Source organism: Mugil cephalus, chromosome 23 (assembly GCF_022458985.1).
Source record: "Mugil cephalus isolate CIBA_MC_2020 chromosome 23, CIBA_Mcephalus_1.1, whole genome shotgun sequence".
Taxonomy (NCBI): domain Eukaryota; kingdom Metazoa; phylum Chordata; class Actinopteri; order Mugiliformes; family Mugilidae; genus Mugil; species Mugil cephalus.
Window position 1 is genome coordinate 12,722,328 of NC_061792.1, and position 21,156 is coordinate 12,743,483.

Genomic DNA, 21,156 nt, shown 5'->3' on the forward strand with positions numbered 1-21,156 from the left:
ATTTTAACCTTCCATATTCCCAACTTCCTCTTCTCCTCCTCTTTACAATCTCTTTCGGTCCTGGTGCACCCTAAGGCTTGATAGGGACTTGGACGGCCTTTTCATAAATAACAAAACCATCACATGTCTGTGACTCAAGCAGCACCACAATTTAGGAACATCATTGTTTTATTTATTCATTAATATTTATAATTTTCTAGAGAGAACACGCAGAGGAGGGCCGACTGTGCAGTCGGAAATTATATTTATTTTACTGTATTTAATTATTTTTTTTTCCTCGAGGCCAGTGGCGGCGCCCCTCCAGCAGATGGCACTCTAGGTGACCGCCTTTATATCGCCTAACCCCAAAGAAACGTCCCAGTATGTGTCCTATTAAGAGTGCGGGTCCATGCAATCGTCCCAAAAACATTTAACCCCAGAGGAAAATTGCGATTTAAGTTTGAAAATTTTTATGTTTTTCGTTTAAAATGTGTCTTGTTGTGGAGTTTTGGAACATGTACCAGCATCCCTTATTGCTGTTGTTTTTTTATTTTTTTTTTTTTTTTTTTTTGTGTGTGAATAAAATCTGTCTGACAGATGAAGCTTTTTCTAAGTATTGTGTAGCCATGTCACAGTGAGACGAAATCCTCACGTTTGATAAGAATATTATATAAAGAAATGTCTGTGTTATTAAACATTCTGCTGTTAGTAATTTGTCTCTTCTTTGTCTGTCAGGATCTATCAGACCACCAGAATACCCTGAACCTAAAACTAAGCTCACACCCAAACCTGAACCCCAGCAGTGTATCTATGAAGAGTGACGGTCCATGGTATCGTCCAAGTAACATTTGACTCTAAAAGGTAAGTTGTGACTTAAGTTGAAATTGTTTGGGTTATTTTTTTTTAATTGTGTCTTGTTGTGATGTTTGGGAACCTGTTCAAACATCTCATTAGTTCAAATTCCTCCTGGACCCCATTCAGAATATATGGGTTATATGGTTTGCAACCATGATGAAATTGATGCAAAGCCAGAGTCTCCATCCATTAAAAATGAAAAAAATTGATAAAATAAAGAGATCATTCAGTGTAAGAAATGTATTTTTAATGAAGAGGAAACCGAGGAGCTGACTGTGTATGAATCATTACAAGTGTCAGTATCAGTCAAGACTTGATATCAGTGTGTCCAGTGAGAGTCATCCTGTGTTTATCTCAGAGAAAGTGATAAGAAGAAACAAGACAACCATAACCTGCACCCTGACTGACTCGTTATAAAGATCAACATTAACACTATTCCATTCAAGAGAGCAAATGAAACCAGAATTATGTCCAGAAAATCAGAATGTAAATACAGTTAGTGACTACCAAAATCAAGAAGCAAGAGCTTGCAAAGCTGTTGATTCACGGTGGTATCAGAAAGGAATAATCAACATTAATGACTACAAGGAGTCATCTGATTTACTTCACATCCAGATATCACTTCATGAACATTTCATGTTGGTCTCTGATGACTGAATGATTGAACTAATTGTTGTATGATTCATTCCACAAGTTGAATGCAGCAGATTTTAAAATGTTCTCTAGTGATCAGTCTGTTCATCAGCATCAAACACAGCTGGACCTCCAATTTAAGGTCTGTACATGGACAACAATAACTTTCCATCATCTCCAGCTGCTCTTTGTAGACCAGTGACAGTCAGTCTGTCCAACAAGGATCTTGCTGTTTGTTCCAATGATTTCAGTCTGGTTGTCATTCCAGATTGTTTTCTGTCCAGCTGCTGGAGGACCACATTGTGACTTTTGTGAAGAATGAGCTGAAGAAAGTATTCAGAGGGATCCTGAGTCCATATAACCCAGAATTGCATAGAGAGTTCAGAGGGAGGATGAGGAGTTGTATGGAGGGTGAGGATGAAGAGCAGAGTGAGGTAGCACAGAGAGGCATTTGTGAATATCACACAGAACTTCCTGAGTAGAACTAAGCAGGAGGGCTGGTTGATCGTCTAGAGAGAAGTAAGAGTATTTCTAAGACATTGAAACCGATAGAATGAACTAAACATATAGTAATAACTCTAGAGAAGGAACAAGTAACTGTATATACACTCATTCTTTCAGGAACTGTTGTAAATTTACTCACTGATCCTATTTTTGTTTGTTCATCAGACTTTTATGCCCAGTTTGTCGACGTGAACTAAATCTAGGTCTGAAGGAGAAGTTCGCAGTGTGGTGTTTGAGGGGATTGCTAAAGCAGGAAAGTCAACTTCATCTGATGAGATCAACACAGAGCACCTGACATCACAGAGGAGAGACAAGCAAAGGTCAAATGATGAACATGAGTCCATGACAGATTGAAACAGCAACCAGGAAACTAACAGACCAGAAACAACCATCAGACCAGGATACATCATTAAAGCCTCACCTTGACAGACATGGACCAATCAGAAGAGTGATGACAAAGGGAGTGGCCTGGCATAGGGAAAAACAGTCTTAACACACAGAAATATCACTCCTGGACTGGGCAGAAGACAAAGCCAACCAGGCACATCCACTTCACATTTCCATTGGCCCCACTTTCAGAGAGCCTGAATGTGTTGAAATAGAGAGAAGTTCAGCTTGGGTGTTAACTTGTACATCGACATGCATCACTGAATACCAAAGAAGCAGGAATCTGCAGTTTGAAGAGTTCCATGTTGTGTTCAACTTTGACGGTCAGGATGAGTGTCGACTTCCTCCTGGACTTCCACAACACTAGATCCAGACTGATGTTTTACAAAGTCCACTCATTGTGATGTGCTGCTGACAAACTCAACAGGGGAGAACTGCTTCCCTCTGCTCACCTCTGTGATAACCACACGACCTGCAGCAGCCAATCAGATCCTCCTAGTGGTGTTGACATGGTGACAGAGGTCAGCAGGTTTCACTGACCCCCAGAAGATGAGTACTTCAGGAAAGAGATTCAGAGATAAGGATCTGGCCAGCCAGCAACAGCTCCCACATCAAGAACATCACTAAGCCTCCACATCAATGAGTGTCACATCCCAGTCTTCTTCTGGATCTCTGCTACAGTTTTCATGCGTATGAGTTTGAAACCAGATTAGAGAGGAGAGCTGCCCAAGACCCTGACTGAGATGTACATCCACTTCCTGATGGTTCATACCAAAGTGGAAGAAGTCAAGTATGATTGAGGCTCTGAGACAGATCCACAACTGGAGTCCAGAGAGCAGGGAGATGATTGAGTCTCTGGGAAAACTGTCTTTGGATCAGATTGCTGAAAAGGAAACCTTGATCTTCTATGATTCAGTACTTACAGAGTGTGGCATCGATATCAGAAAACAGCCTCAGTGTACTCAGGAGTGTTGACACAGATCTTAAAGAGGAGAGAGGACTGTACCAGGACACAAGAGTGTTTTCTGCTTCGTCCGATTGCTGATGTTCAGGAGTTTCTGGCAGCCAGTCTACATGATCCACTGTTACACCGACAGGAAGACAGAGGTGCTGGAGGACTACCAGGTGACAAAACTACATGACTCAACTCTGGATGTCTTCCTGAACCAAGTCATGGAGAAATCCCCCCCTGCAGAGTAAAAAAGGACACCTTGACCTGAATGGGTAGTTTTTCGCTTCTTCATGGCGTCTGTCTGCAGCTCCAACCAGAGACTCGTATAAGAGGTCAGCTGGGCGATCAACAGAGAACAATTCCCAGAAATCATCCAGAGAAGATCCATCAACAACCTGAAGAAGATGAACATGACCAACATTACTCCTGTACGAAACATCACATCTTCCACTGTCTGAATGGATATGAACGACCTCTCAGTACATCAGAGATCCAAGAGTTCCTGAAGTCGAGAGAACAGATCAGAAAGAAACTCTCTGAGATCCACTGTCCAGCTCTTGCCGACAACTGCAGATGCAGAGGAGGTTCTGGATAGTTGCTACCTGAAGAGTTCACCACATCATGGGAGGGACGACGGAGACAGATTCCAGCTGTGATGGTAACTGTAGAAAGGCTCAGTGAGTCCAGATGTGATTACATCATAAATCAGCTATTTTTTAATTAGTTTAGTTTCTTTAACTAATAAAATTTATACCCTAGTTAAACTGTTTCTTGCAAACATACATATCACATTTATTTTGTTTACAGATTTATTTCTAATACTTAATATTATTTTTTCTTACTTTTATCTTCCTTTATTTGTAATACAGGATAATCAGAGCTGTCTGTTGAATAATTTAATTTTAATCTTTTCTAAATGTGCCTTTAAGGGACGATTTCCAACATATTTTAAAATCGTTTTAATCAAGATGACTTATGGAGTCCCAGACATTAGATCAGATCAACACTGACAGACTGAGTGGAAGAAGCCTCAATGTAACTCCATTTATCTCATGTCATTTGCAGATTAAAACAAAACAAAGTTTAAAAGTCTGCAGGTTTAAGAGAAACTGATGAGAATTATTGAGTCATGTCGGAATAAGAAAGCAGAAACACAGATTTTGAAAAAACAATAATGTCAAACAGGATGAGTCCAACAGTATATTATCAAATGCATGTAAGTAAATAATAAAGTTTCTTCATTCAAATTATCATGTTTTTATAAATGTGTCATGACAGATTTTCCGGGCTGTGAACTCTCAGAGAGACACTGTGAAGTTGTGGCCTCATGCTTCCTGCTGCCAACCCCTCCCATCTTACCAGAGTTGGACCTGAGTCCCAAGAACAGTCAGGATTCAGGAGTGAAGCATCATGTATGATGGACTGAGAGTCCAAACTGTAGACTGAGACTCTGATGACATTCACTGAATGTATTATATCACATTAAACAGTTCTCATTGTCAGGATTGACAGATAGAAAAATGTAGCAGCAACAGATGGTTAAAATGAAGGAGCACAAGTTGTTAATAAATCAGCATGTGTCTCCTCAGTCACGGTGGTGTCGGAACTGATCTCAAATCAGTACCATTCTAGTGTTCACATGCACATTTAAAGAGTTATTGGAGTCAGGAAATCATCTATCTGTTCAATAACTGTCTGTGTAGAATACTCATCAAGTCAATTTTCTTCAGTGTCGTTTGTGTTTAGGAATAAGACCACTTCACAGTCAGTGTGGACAGTAAAGCGAATTCAGAAGAACTTTGTAATGATCATCTGACATGTGACTGATTGTTAGAATACAGACTTTGTAAAATATGAACTTGTCCTTTAACAATTTAACGACACCAACCTACATTATATAACCAAATACAGGAAGAATAAGGTCATGGAATCCAAATGAACAAAGAACAGATTGTTTTTCAACATGTGTGATTTGAAATTGATCCTGTACTTAGAGACTTGACTGAGGTTCAGCAGCAATTATTGATGTGTGTTAGACATGAAATAGTTGTCTGAATTATGATGTATGATGTTTGGATGATGTGTGTATAATGGCTGGACAAGATGATGATCCACAATAACCCAAGGACAACAGTCCATCAACTCATCTTTTAGTAGAACAGCTCAATTTGAATAGGACGTAGTAATGTTGATCTGAACATTAAAACCTAACACCTCATATTGATAATCAAAATGATTATTATTAACATATTTTATTCTTTATTCAGATTGAGTTTACTGCAGGTTTCAGAATCAGACTGTGATTATCTGGTCTCAGCTCTGAAGTCCAACCCTCCCATCCTTAACATCAGAGCTGAGTATCAACAACAACTTGAGGATTCAGAGAGAAAACATCTGTGAGGTTTTTCAGGGAAGTCCAGACTGTAGACTGGTGACTCTGGGGTCAGTTCACATGGATGTCTGTTACTATTGATGGATCTTTTTTGTTTATTACAACTGAACTTAATTTATGTTCATGGACACAGAACTAAAGAGTCTTAGTTTATCAGTTCCTAGCTTCATATCCTTAGTTGTCAAATTTTTTCTATTCCTAAATTTAGTCTAAAATCTCCAAACACATGTTATTTTTCAGCAATAAAATTGTTGTTAAGTAAAAAAAGTAAAGAAACAAAAAAACAGTTTGTTTTTAGAAATAATATTAGTAATTGATAAACAGTCCAGAACTACATCCCGCACAACACACAACACACACATCCAGATCCCTGCACATGTTCTTGATGGTGTTGACATGAATATTTGCTGAATGTTGTGTCACCACAATAAAAACATAAATAAATAAAAACCTGCCATAAATAAAGAATATAAAAATTAAATAAATATCCTAAAATATGTCATAAATTACTATTTATTGTTGTTGCATCAACAAAGTGATATTGAGAATTGAGGGGGGGCTGTTACACCGACATGAGTGCCACGGATAGACTGCACAGCTTTTCACACAGCCAGGTAGCTTGATAAGAAATAGCCGCAGCAACCGGCAGCTGGAGCCCTAGGCACTAAGTCATATGTGGCAGAAAGTCAACAGTGTCAGTCAGGACTACTTTTCCTTTTGCAGTGGACCCTGTCTGATAAACTTGTTTGCATTTAGCAATTGGTACAAACACAAGCTCAAAGCGTCCACCCTCAGTTATTTGAGGAAGTGCATCCAGTGCTTGACCATGTCTTCTGCCACTAACGGCTCCACTCTCACTGTTTAAAAGGACTTAATGTGACCCAGTAACTCACAGACCATTCTCAAACTAATTCGTGCACTTATCTTTGCAGTAAACGTCAGATATGTGACATACAGATGATAAGTGACTTTGACAAGCTAGTACTTTCATACATTGCATTCATACAGTAGAATTAAACAGTAATGGAGTATTTGGAAGTCCGTTCTCAGTACATGTAGTTTGTAGTGTATCACCTTCTTCTCACGCATACAAAAGAAACAGTACTATTCACTTCTTTTTTTTTCAGAGTGACCAGCCCCCCACATCTGAAGAAAAATTGTTGTGCATAGTGAACTTGGTGCATCAATAAAAAAATCAATGGATAAAATACATAAATAAATTGCATTCAGGTCATTTATTTAGGTATTGTAATTAATTTATATATAGATATATAATTAGTTTCTTTAGTTATTGAATAATTTACTTTTATTGTGTCAGAATTGGACCATAACCACAATAACACAAGCGACACAGTCCACTCATGCCTCAACTCATTTTAGAAAACAGCTCATTAATAGGACGTAGTAAATGTTGATTCTTAACATTAAAACCTGAACACATCTGATTGATTATCAATGAATTAAAAAAACATCATTATATTTCATTAATCATATTGAAGTTGGAGCATGATTGTCAGGAACATCTGTGTTTCTCTGGTCTCAGCCCTGAAGTCCAACCCCTCCCATCTGAAACATCTGGACCCTGAATTGAAACAACCTGCAGGATCCAGGAGAGCAACACCTTTGTGTTTTTCCTTGTAGATTCCAGACTGTATACTGGAGACTCTGGGTCTGTTCACAGGATGTCTGATTACTATTGTGGAACAGATTTGTTTCATTACAAACAGAACTTAACTATGTTTCAATAGAATTTAAAGTCATAGTTTTCAGTTCTATTCTACAAATCCCTTTAGTTCTTTTTGTTTCTTCCAATTTCATCCATCAACAGAACGACATGTTGTTTTTTTGTTGATTGTTTTTTGCCCATTTCCGAAACAAAGTTTCTGTTTTTGTTTTTTAACGAAAATAGAATGTGTAATATATTTGTGTTAATCATCACAATCTGTAACCAGAAACACACACACACAAACACACACATCCATATCCATGCAGCATGTTATAGATGTTTTTGACAAGAATATTTTGTCTGAATGTTGTGTTGATGATTTGGATATGTTGTAGAAGGCTGACATGATGAATGATCCCAATAACAAAAGGACAAAGTCACTCTACTCCTTTTAGAGAACAGCTCATTGATTAGGACGTAGTAATGTTGATCGTGAACATTAAAACCGAACACATCTGATTGATATCAGTGATTTTATTAACCAACATTTATTCTATTTATATTTCAGTATTGAGTTTTGCAGGTTGTCAAAGATCAGCTGTGATTCTCTGGTCCAGCACTGACAGTCCAACCCCTCCCGTAACTGAAACATCTGGACCTGTGATACAACAACGCTGCAGGATTCAGAGTTAAGCAGCTTCTTGATCTGTGAAGAGTCCAATAACTGATAGACTGAGACGCTTTAGTTTAGTGGAGTGTTTGGAGGTCAGTTCATTCTTTTTTCCAGTAGTTTTGTACTAGACACAGAATCTAAAGTGTTATTCCTGTCAACCTGGCTGCTGTTTTCTTCAGAGAATGCTGTCAAGGAGAAATGGAGACAGACTGTACAGAAGAACATAGACAACATTCAGACAATCAGATCATCCTGAAGCTTGTTGTGTTGATGTTTTCAGGAAATAAATGTGGATTCCATCTGACAGCCTTACTATATGAATAGAGACAGTGGTCCTCATTCATCAGATCTGAACTCATACTCTTTGTTCTCGTCACCTCAAAACTAAACAACTGATCAGTTTCATCTGAATCAGTCCTGACTGAAGCCAGTAAATCACAGTAACCATCATACCATTTACGTAACCATGTGGTCCTCTCAACAGAAGCAGAACCCTCCGCTGAGTCCATTCAACACATCAGTATCACTGTCAAAGTTTCAACAATGATATTTTCAATGTTACTTAGTCAGCAGAGCTTCAGAAACACATGAGGAAGACCATCAACAAACTCATACACTATAATTGAAATTGGTAATAGCTGGAAATCCATCACTAAAGTGTTTGTGCAGAAATGAAGCGTTGATGACTCACAGCATGTTTATTTCCCTCTGTGAACTTGAGAGCAATGTGGTGCAGAGGAAACAGACTGATGCAAAAGTCTGTTGCGGACTGTGAGCATCCCGCTCCAACACGTTTAACCATGAAGCTGAAAGGAAGCAGGCTGTGCTCCACAGCTGCTCTGAACAGTGACTGAAGTCCCAAGCAGCACTTATACTGGATGTGCTGCATCACTGTCTGAACAACCTGATGAAAAGAGGTCTCTGGAAACACTAAATCATCTCCCTCTCTACTCTTCTTTCTTCTCTCTCTAATACTGGGAGTCATACTCTAAACAGGACGGTATTTTGAGCTGAGAATGATGTGCGCTGAGTCCTGATGAACCAAGTGTTTGAGATCAGCAGCCAGCTTGTGTGAAATGAGACACTGACTGGACCAAGTAACTTGGGATATTGGAGTCCAAGAGGAGAGCTTCATGCCCCACAATGTTTTCTCATTCAACCTCATCAACAGAGCTGCAATCAATCTCTTGTAACTGCACCAACAAATACAATCCATTACCTCTTGAATTTTTTCCCACTATATGGAGCCAAATCTCCACTAAAGACCTTCATGGAGTCAGGGCTGAATAATAGATAATTATTATTGTTAATAAATTAAACAGTATACGATGTGTATTAACATTTTAGCACTTCAGCAAACAGTTCATCTACATGGAAAAGGCGTTTTTCTTGTGTGTTTCTTTTATCTTGTTCATGAAACCAATTGAAAAGACCACATAAAATATAAAGTAAAAAAGTGGGAAACGTTCTTATATAAAAGAGAAATTTATAGAAGTCAAAGTTCAGGAAATCTGCATTTTTCTTGAGAAAAGATTTATGCAATTTTTAAATGTTTTTCAATAAAACAAATAAAAATAAAATTTACATAGTAACAGTGATGTTGTGGACGGCACAATTTTATTCATGACATCTTTTATTGTAAATCAAAAGAAGCAGCATATGCAATACAATGAGTAAATGCTTGATGCTGTGTTGGTAAAGTAAATGATGGGAAATTTGACAAGAAGTGAGTATATTATTAAAACGTTGAAATACTATAGTAGAAAAATAACTTGAATAAATGTATTAATTAAATCAGGTTGATGCATTTTAGTGATCATTTAAATGTTTGATAAGAAATAGAGGATTTATTGATTTGTGTCTTTTAGTCATGAATTAGGAGGTAAATAAAATAATAAAACAGTACTTATAATGTGTCACAGACATACGTAATTGACGCACTGGTACGAAGAGTATACCAAGTACGCGTTACTCAGGGGCGTGTGGCCAGCGGCAGTTGTTACAGCTGCATTCATCAAAGAGAAAAGAGACACTGAGTCGAAACAGGGGCGACACACTCCCTCACAAAGTTGTTTTTTTTGGTCATTAAGGGGCGGATATTTTGTTACAAAAGCAGCACGCAGCCGAGCCTGTTGAGTTTTGGTTATTCATTCAAGAAGCACAAAGTGAGAGACACATGTTCCGCGCGCTCCTTTGAAATACTGCAGTCACGCCATCTGCCGCATTCGTCGAGCACGGTCGCGCTATCTACACTTGAAAATCGAGATGCCCGTCTACATCGCACGGACGGTAAGCGTTTGAGCTTTTTATGGTGCATTCAAGTGCATATTCTTCTTCTACACGTCCCCCAGCAACCACTGTATGAGAATTTCAACATATTTCAACTGCATACTTATCTGATAAATTGATGTTAATTCATATCCAATGAGTGATGAATATGGTCAATTAATAAAATTATTAAAAAAAATAAAACAAATTGTTTTCTGCAAACTCCACCGATTCTTGTTATCCTAACACGCCCCAAGCTACCACTGTAGTGATTTTCAACTTATTTCTACTGCATCATTTCAAATAAACTCGTGTTGAAATCATACCCCATAGAATAAGTATAATCATAATTAAAAAAATAATAAAAAAACAAAACAAAATGAGTTTTCCTGCAAGACTTCCAACCAGATACTTGATCTACACACACTCCAACCCCCAGCAACCACTGTATGGAATTTTCAACATAAATTCACTGCAATCTTTTCAAATAATCGGAATGATGAAAATCATACCAATGAATTATGTATATGGGCAGATTAAAAAATAATTAAAAAAAACAAAACAAATTGTTTGTCTGCAAACATCCACCAGAATCTTGTATCTCATCTACATGCAACCATCAACCACTGTATAGATTTTCACATAAATCACTGCATCATTTTCAAATAAACTCGTGTTGAAAATCATACCCAACTGATGATGTAACTGTGCAGATTAAAAAAATAATTAAAAAAACGAACAAATTGTTTTTCTGCAAACTCCACACCCAGATACTAGTTCTACATCAACCAGCTACCACTTGTAGTGAATTTCAACATAATTCACTGCATCATTTCAAATAAACTCGTGTAGAATATCATACCCAATGAATGATGTATAAAGGGGCATAAATAAAAAAATAATTAAAAAAACAAAACAAATGGTTTTCTGCAACTCCACCAAGATTCTTGTTCTACATGCAACCCAGCTACCACTGTGGTGATTTTCAACTTATTTCACTGTATCATTTCCTGAAAATGTGATGTTGAATACATAACCAATTAGTGATGTATAGGTCAGATAAAAAAATATTTTAAAAAATAAACTAATTGTGTTTCTGCAAAGGCAACCAGATTCGTGTTCTACATGGGCCCCAGCTACCACTGTGGTGATTTTCAACCTAAATCACTGCATCATTTACAAAAATAAAACTCGTGTTGAAATCATAAACCCAATGAAATGATGTATATGGGCAGATTAAAAAAAATTATTAAAAAACACAAAACAAATAGTTTTCTGCAAACTCCACCTTATTCATGTTCTACACGCCCCCAGCTACCACTGTAGTGGATTTCAACTTATTTCACTGCAACCATTTTCAAATAATTGGATGATTAAATTCATACCCAATGAATGATGTATATGAGCAAGAAAAAAAATAATTAAAAAAACTAAACAAATTGTTTTCTGCAAACTCCACCAGATTCGGTGTTCTAATACACGCCTCCAGCTACCACTGTGGTGATATTTCAACATAAGTCACTGGCATCCATTTCTGAAAATGTTATGTTATGAATACAAACCAAATGAATGATGTATATGGGCAGATTTACAAAAAAATTATAAATAAAAAAATAAATCAATTGTTTAAATTTGTTGGTATCTGGGGACAAGTATAACAAGAAATCTGGTGGATTTTGCAGAAAACAATTGATATGTTATTTTTTAAATTATATTTTTAAATCTTCTCATATACACATAAAACATACATTGGGTATGATTTCATCATCCAAATTTATTTAGAAAAATGATTCAGTGAACTAAAGTTGAAAATCACTACAGATGGTAGCTTGTTGCAAGTAGAACAAGAATCTTGTTGAGTTTGCAGAAAACAATTTAGTTTTGTTTTTTTTAATATTTTTTTTAAACAGCCCCAATACATCATTGTCATTGGTATATAATTTTCAACATCACATTATCAGAAAGTGATGCAGTGAAATAAGTTGAAAATCACTACAGTGGTAGCAGATGCATGTATAACAGAATCTGGTGGAGTTGGCAGAAAAAAATGTTTATAGTTTTTTTTAATAATTTTTATTAAATCTGCCCATGTGCATCATTTCATTGAGTCCAAATTACAAACGCGAGTTATATCTGAAAATGATGCACGTGTGAAATATGTTGAAAATCACTACAGTGGAGCTGGGGGACGTGTAAGAATAAGAATCTTTTGGATCTTGCATAAAACAATTGATTAGTTTTTGTAAATTATTTTTTTTAATCTGCTCATAAACATCATTCATGAGCATACTTCACACAAGTATTACTTGAAAAAGAAGCAGTGAATTATGTTGAAGAATCACAGTGGTAGCTGGGGTGGTGTCGAACATAATCTTGGTGTGAGTTATTGCAGAAAACAATTTGTTTTGTTTTTTTATATAATAATTTTTTTAATCTGCCCAAAAACATCATTCATTGGATAAGAATTCAACATCACTTTACAGAAGTATGCAGTGAAATAAATTTTAAAATCACCACGAGTGGAATCTGTAAGTATCGCGGAACACAATTTGATACTTTTCTAATTAAGTTTATCAAATCTGACTATGCTGAAATGATTTGAACTGACATATGCCTTCAATAATTATTTGTTCTGTCACTTAGTTATCAATCATCTAAATAAGAATGTAGTTACAATAACAACAAAGAAATGACTATATGAATAACAACAAATTGAAAATAAGAAGAAAATATAGACTTCCGATTTTACGGATGCACTTGAATGCATCCCATAAAACCCTCAAAACGCTTTTACCGTCCGAATGCGATGTAGACGGGCCCCCACCCCACTCGATTTTCAAGTGTAGAATAGCGCGACCGTTCCTCGCCGAAGCGCAAGATGGCGTGACGCAGTAGAAAAAGTGCTGCAAGCTTTAATTTTGTTGACCATATAATATGCGAAACTACAACGACGAATGCGATTCGACTCATGAAGCTGTGTAATCCGAGTGGTCCATTCTGTGAATAAGTAAGTTTGAATAGAGCAGACACAGAAAAATCCGCTGTAATTAGCACCCAGCATAACCTAGCCTAGCCTTAAGCTCACGACGCATCTGATTATTTGATGTGGACTCCCACACAGACTAGCGATTGTCGCTGCCTCTAGTGAACAGAAACATGTCATTACACGTGAAATCGTAAAGTGAACTAAAATTAAATAACGACAGTACTTCTCCGTACAATTATAAACGAAAAGTCTAAACCACTGTTTTGCTGTAGTGGAGGCCTCCTATGAAAATGAAGTACACCTTAAAAATGAAACTTTTTTTCAAGTAGGACTGTTATTATTTTTAACATTACATTAAATATAACAAAATAGAAATAATTAACTATCGAAAAATATTCAGAACTATGAACTCAAGTCAGAAAGAACAAATGGAAATAAATTGTTATCAAATAGAATTTTTATAATTACTAACAGTGCCATGAAGTTGGAGTTTTTTTTTTTTATTTTTTTTGAAAAACAAATATAATGCATTTATCTCATTCAAGCTCAGAATCAGTAAAAGGAACCAAGTTTATAATTCATACTCAAATTATAAGTCAGATCCATGAACTTTGACTAATTAACTTATAAACTGACTGATTTCTGCAGGTTTGTCAGAGATCACTTGTATTATCTAGTCCATTCAGCTCTGAATTCCAACCCCCTCCCATCTGAACATCTGGAGTAAAAACTAACAAAACAGAAAAGATTCCGTAGTGAAGCAGCTTCATGATCATGGAAAGTCCAGACTGAAGACTGTGTGATTGGTCTGAGTCCGTTCATACAACATATATAAGGTTATAGTGTAGTAAACCAGAGTTTTGAATCAACACAAGATCCAGTGTTATGCTGTAAACCTTCAGCTCTGTGTTTCCTCAGTGAACATGTGAGAGGCACACAATCATCCATCATATCATCAGGACGCAATTGTGAGTTCCAAGTTTTTCATGAAAAAATCAGAATCACGTTTCCAATTACATTGTATCAATTCATCATATTCAGTGCACTTTAAAAGAGCTGTATCTATAGGAAAAAAGAGGTAATGATGAGAATAACAACATGTAACAGTAGTAGAAAAATAACACACATAATAATACAATAAACAAAAAGAAATACACAACTGAATATCATTAAACTCCTGCCACATCAACAGTCCTTTCTGAGTGTTTCCTCATCGTTGATATTCCTCATACGTCTTGTCATCACTTGTTTGTCTCCGTTCAGTAAAACTAAACCTTTTAACTACAGATGTTGACATACTGTTTTACAGTCAAGGAGAACAACATACCAAAACACCCCTTAATACAACTCTCGACGAGTGTACAGTCCACCACACCCCACCTATAAATCATGGTTTGGAATCGTCCACTACCAGTTGCCAGTCCTGCCTCACTACCCTGGGCAGTGTGTGGATGGAGCACATGGAACAAACAGTTTGGGTTAAAATGAATCTGTGAATGCATGAGACCTGAATGTGAATGTTTATATTTCTCTGAGTTCACACTTAAAACCTTCAACTCAGACATTACCTAGTGCAATCATTTCATAAAAGTCTAAAATTAGTGAAGAAAGTTATATTCCTTTTCCCCCAGCCAACCAGTAAATCAAGCAACAACACAGGACACAACCACAACACAAGAGCCACCAATTCAGACACCTTCTACTTGATGAACTACTAAAGTTTGGATGTTTTTGTCATATGCAACACAGATAAAAGAATTTTAAAATTTTTATCCTATAAGTTAACTATATGGAAGAGTTTCTTATAGACATACTATACTATGACATTTTTATTATTTTTTATTATCATTTTAATTTTTATTGCGTTTTCACATGTATTGTTATTCAAAAACAATACATCAAAGAAATACAATTATCAATAATAACAATAACAGACTGTCTGTAGAATCAACGATTCGCCACTGTATACCATTAAGCAAATAGCAATTAGCATACCGTTCCTCATTGGAGATTGCAAAGGCCCCCTCTGCAGACGTCCACCCCCCGCCCCTAAGCCTAACACCTCCCACACTGTCCCTGACTCCTCCACCACACACTGACTCCGCCCATTAACCCATCTCACCCTCGACTGGACTCATCCCACCACACACTGGACTCCACCCATTAACCACTCCTCTCTCCGTGACTCCTCCCCCCACTGCACCAGGGGCACCACCACTTCACCTTTTGACCCCGTCCGCATTAACCCACTAGCTCCACCACTCATGCTGACTCCACCCCCCTCATTGTAAAACTCCATCTGCTCTTTAGTTCTAGAAGACATATCCACCGTCCTTACTACCTCATCAGAAACCACAGTGAGGACATCCGGCCCCCCCTCCCCTGCGAGCCTTGCTACAACAGTACCCACACAGATAGATCCAGGCGCACCGACAACTTGCGTTATTTCCTAACCCATTTCCATGACGACATCCCAGCCGCGGTTTGAACCACCACACGCAAACCGAGAACCCTTCACACTTTGTACCTTCACTCAGAGCGCTTTTGGTCATCGTCACTTTGAATCCGGTACTTTAAAAGTCACAACTGTCATAAGATAAGAAACCCAAGATTAAAAAATGTATCAAACACTCCATTCAACTCTCTGAGCTATTTAACTGCAGGTTTCTCGTCCTTTCATTGACATTTTCCATACCAGTATCTTTGGGTGTTGATCGTTCAAACGTCCCAAACTGTCATAAGAATTTGCAACGCCATGGACTTCACACAACATCATAGACTCTTCTAACAGTCTGAGCTATTTGTCCGCATGTTCCTGGTGTTTCTTGGAGCTTTTCAGTCTCTACTTTGAGCGTTGGACTCTAAAATTCATAGATTACGATAAGATTTGAACCTACATCTTGGGACTCTCCAAGAAGTCCTCTACCAGCCTGAGCTATCTGACCACACATGTTCTCGCTCTTCCTGGAGCTTTTCTGTTTGTTTCTGTGGTTGATTAAATCTAAAAGGTCTCATTGGGGATTGAACACATGTCTCCAGAACATTAATGAACTGACCTAACACCTTAAGCCACCAGAGAAAAGCTGCTACGTTCAGATTATATCAGGGTTTTTTAGTCTTTTCTCTGGATGTTGGACATTAAAATAAAACTGTCCAAGGATCAAACCAACAACCTCCCAGTCCTTAGAGGAACCACTGAACCAGAGACAACAACACATTAACTTTTGCATCTTTTCAGTCTTTCATCTTGGTATTAATATTTAAAATGGACTGAACCATCCAGGGCTTGAACTTAAACCTTCAGAACCTCTGAGGAAAGACTTAACATCATGAGCCACGACCCCAGATCCACTGGTTTCAGACTGAGAGACAGAACCACAGCTGATCTCACTGAGCTACTCTTCAACCTGGATGTGCAACTTTTTATTTTTGTGTTCATTGTTCACTTCCCTCAGAAGCAACAACAGAAAGAAGTCAGTAGCCTAGAGTTGAACCTAGGACCTAAGAACAAGGAGGAGTTACTAGGACGTCTCACCTCACTGAGCTATTCACAAAGTTTAACCAAAGGAAGTTTGTCTTTAGATTTCTAGATCACCAGCCTCAGCACCAGCTCATCCTTCTCTACTGGGTTTTCTCTTCTCACTAAATGAGTCATAAAGTCTCTTTGAGGATCAGTGTTTGTGGATGTGGACAGTTGTAGTTTCTGACACTGACCACTGGAGGGCAGTGATGGTGATAGTTTAAAAACACTTCCTGTCCTCTGGGTTCATTAAATCGTTCAGGATCAGGAGGAACTCTGATTTATTTGAGCTTCATCACTCCCCCTCCTCCTCCTCCTCCTCCTGCTGCTGCTGAAGGTAAAACCGTTTCTCTGGTTCCTCTCCTTTAGTCTGGTGTCAGTGTTTGTGTTGATCAACAGGCTGCGTTCACCTGCGCAGGTGAGTGTGTTTTCAGAGCAGTGAGCCTCCTCCTGCCTCTGACTCATCAATTCACTGGTTAAAGAGTCAAAACAGACTCTGCAGACTGACCTGCTGCTTCCTCTCAGTCTCAGTGTTCACCACTAAGTCACAGTTGATCAACTCACTGGAGAAACGTGAAAGAAACACGCGGACAGAGGCAACGTGTTGCTGCTTTGCTGTCTTCACTTCCTGGTCAGTCCGCTGCGTTCAGGACAAATCGGACATTTGAAACTCTTTGGTCAAATCCAGCTGCATTTAGAAAAATAATTAACTGACAAAATAAATGTTGATTTAAAGACGATTTTCTGTATTTCATCAACAATTCTACTAACAATTAAAGTATCAAAGCTGTTGAAGTGTTCACTGTAGAAATAAACCTCCTGTCAGTTCAGTCTGTTACTGAAATCTCAAATGATAGAAACATGGGTGATTTTTAAGATCAGATGGAGCTTGTTAAAATGTGCTGCAGAAATATAAATAAAACTGAAAACATATAAGGTGTCGTCCAACAGAAACTTGACTTTCCATCATGTACGTTAACTTTTCAACAGGAACAAATGATGAAGGTCTGAGGTTGACTCCACATGGAACCTCCTCCTCTAGTTTGTTTGTGTGTGTTCACGTCATTTAGACTGAGTTCAGTCATTTTTCAGGTGTGAATCCAGGACGTGTCGTCCCTCTTTTTATTTTTCAGATGAGTTTCCAGGTGAAAACTGAAGATGAGTCGTGGTCTGACTTGGTCTCCTTCTCATCCTGAACCTTTCCTCAGAGCTGGTCTCATCATGAGCTTCACAGAGAAACCTTCTGACTTCAGGTCAGCACAGTCACCTCAGAAACAGCAGAGAAACTAAGACTCACAGTTATTTTGTTAGAACAGAATATTCTTTATTGTCATTGCAGATCTCAGGTTGTTCAGTGTTATCTGAAGTCAAAAATATGAGTATGGAATATAATTTGCAATATTTTTATTAAATGATAAAATGTTCTTCCACAGTGACTCCTCACAGGAAACTGTATTAAAATGTGATTTGTTGTTTTTTATGGTAAAATAAAATCTTTTTATTAAACTAAAGAGTGATTATTTTTGTTCCTAATGTTTTGTCCCTGTTGTTAAACTGGTGGTTTTGTGGTGAAACATCAGTGTGAGGCTTTAAAAGGACGTTTGTGTGTCGTCCACCGTGTCTCTCAGGTGTGGTGGTGAAGTTTTGGAGGTTGTGTGTTCAGCTCCAGGTCAGACAGTGACTTGAAGGAAGTCCTCCTCACCCAGAGGAAGGACGGCCCTCACCACCTGAGTGGTTTCAGAGAAAGAGTCGTTCATCTGACTCGTCCCAGTCATTTGAGTCAGGAGTTGACGGTTCGGACATGAAAATCTCAGGAAAATGTTAAGGACGGGACTTGAACCCCGACTTCCTGATATCAAACCCTTTACTTTACCTCTACACTAAAAACCCAGAGCCCGCTGGCTCCTGCCTGGAGCTGGGTAGTTGCCTTTTTTCAGCTTTTGGCCACTTCAACCAGAAATAGAAGTTAAAAATTTTATGTTTTAAGTTGAGAAGTAGCTCGGTGCGTTAAAAAGCAGCCTCCAAATCTGGAGGTTGCAGGTTCGAGACCAGGTTTTGTAAATAAGCTTGTATGCTTGTCATTGTAAAATAAAATGAGTCTCTGTGGGAGTTGAACCCACAACCTCTGTACCTCCAACCCTTCTTCTTGCTCCCTGAGCCACTTTCTCACACTTTTTCATCATTTTTTGGTATATTTGTCATCTAATTTTGGCGATTTTTTTCAGATTTTGGAAAAAGTTAAAAAGTTGGCTCCGCCTCCCACAGACTCCGCCCCTCTGAGGAGCCGTTCAGCTCTTGATTCAACTCCCGACTCACTGAGCCGTTCAGTCAGTGACTCCCTCAACCTGAAGACTCTCAACCTCAGACTCTCCTCTGGACTCTGGAGAAGCTTTGAGTGTTGGACCAGTGAAGCAGCTGAAGACTGAAGACACAGTCTCTCAGTGTTTTTACAGCCACTAACCCTCCACCTCCAAATGTCTGAACCTTCTAACAGCCACAGCTCTTTGAGTTCATGTGGAGATCTTTAGTTTAACTTTGATTTAGATTCACATGAGCAGAAGAAATATTTTTAGAGTTTCATCTATGAATTAAATCTTTTCTTCACTGGACAGATTCTTGAATCTCAACATAATCAAAGACCTGAACACTTTAAAACCACAGAAACACGTCCAGCAGCTTTTTCTGACTTTTATTTATCAAATATGTGAATTATTATTGTTATTTTTTTTTTTTTATCAGAGATTTTAACTCGTTTTAACGTCACAGACGAGACATCAACAGTTTATCTGCCCAGGTTCTTGTCGTGGTGTCGTCCTGAGTTGCTCTGGTTGTGGTGATCCATCAGCATGTTCTCCACCTGCAGTAAACACACATCACGTCACTGTTCTTGACTTCACATCATTTACAACAGTTGATTAAATAAAAACGCACATCTCTGTTGTTCCAGGCCTGAATTATAAAACACTGCGTGTCCACCTTTGGTTTCTATGATGAACTGAGTGTCTTTATGCTGCAGACTGCTGGTCAGACACAAACAAGACAACAAAAAGATTATTTTTTTCATTCATTTGGTGTGAACATGAATGTATCCTGGTCTGGATCCCTGCAGGATCTACCTTTAGGTGTCAAGCTACATAATATTTTAACTTAACCAAAACAACGCAAGCTCCTCCTCTATTAGCTTTAAAGCTAACAGCTAAACACGAACAGGAAGTCAACTTTAACACGAAATATGACTGTACCTGGACATAACTCTCGATATCTACATATCTTTAATTTCCTCTTCATAGAGTCGCGAGTTATTTCATTTTAGGACAAACAACGTTAACTTGAGACCGAAGTTACGTTGCTAGCTTAACATTAATCAGGTTAATTAACCAACACCTGTTCATAACTTCCGGTTTCTGCTTCTTCGACATTAAAATGACCTGTGATGGAGATTCGTCTCCATCTGGTGGTGAAATGATGAATTACATGATGTCGCTTTAATAACAACAGAGAGACCATCACGATCACTGCCCTCCAGTGGTCACTGTCAGTAACGACAACTGTCCGAGGTATGTTTACTGCCCTCCGGTGGTCACAGCAGGGAACTACAGCTAGCACTGTACAATTAAACAATATAAAAAAGTACAACAAAACCAAGACTAATATCTGTCTGAATGATAATAATATTTATAAATATAATAATAATAATAAAATTCTTCTCACATTTCTTCTTTTTAACTGCATCTACTGCATTAATCCATGAAACCAGATGAAACTAATCAGCTGGTTAAACTCCAAGCGCCTTAAAGACATAAAGGCTCGGATGACCTGTAATTTTCTACTTTTAAACTCAGACAACAGAAGTTATTGTATTTGGCCCTAAACATGTCAGAGATTCATTATCTAATCACCTGGTTTTGTTGGATGGCGTTACCTTGGCCTCCAGTACTACTGTGAAAAACCTTGGTGTTATATTTGACCAGGATATGTCCTTTAATTCTCAAATAAAGCAGGTGACCAGGACTGCTTTCTTTCACCTTCGTAATATCATCAACATTAGGAACATCCTCTCTCAGAGTGATGCGGAAAAACTAGTCCATGCATTTGTGTCTTCCAGGCTGGATTATTGTAACTCGTTACTGTCTGGCTCCAAATACTCTTTTAAAAGCCTCCAATTGATTCAAAACGCTGCAGCAAGAGCACTGACAGGAATCAGCAAGAGAGGTCATATTACTCCAGTATTAGCTTCTCTTCATTGGCTCCCTTTAAAATCTAGAGTTGAATTTAAAATCCTCCTCCTTACATACAAGACTCTGAAAGGCCGAGCTCCATCATATATGAAAGACCTCAAGA

General features: G+C 38.1%; 1 protein-coding gene and 1 long non-coding RNA gene across 2 annotated transcripts in view; both read right to left on the reverse strand.

Annotated features, from left to right (window-relative positions):
• Positions 1 to 21,156, reverse strand: part of LOC125001222 (NACHT, LRR and PYD domains-containing protein 3-like) — a 174,398-nt gene that overhangs the window by 137,167 nt on the left and 16,075 nt on the right. The gene's annotated exons all lie outside the window — the stretch shown is intronic.
• Positions 19,035 to 20,279, reverse strand: LOC125001070. The gene is made up of 3 exons (XR_007111480.1): positions 20,058 to 20,279; positions 19,747 to 19,832; positions 19,035 to 19,672 (listed from the first exon to the last, which is right to left on the reverse strand). It is a non-coding gene; the product is annotated as an uncharacterized LOC125001070 (long non-coding RNA).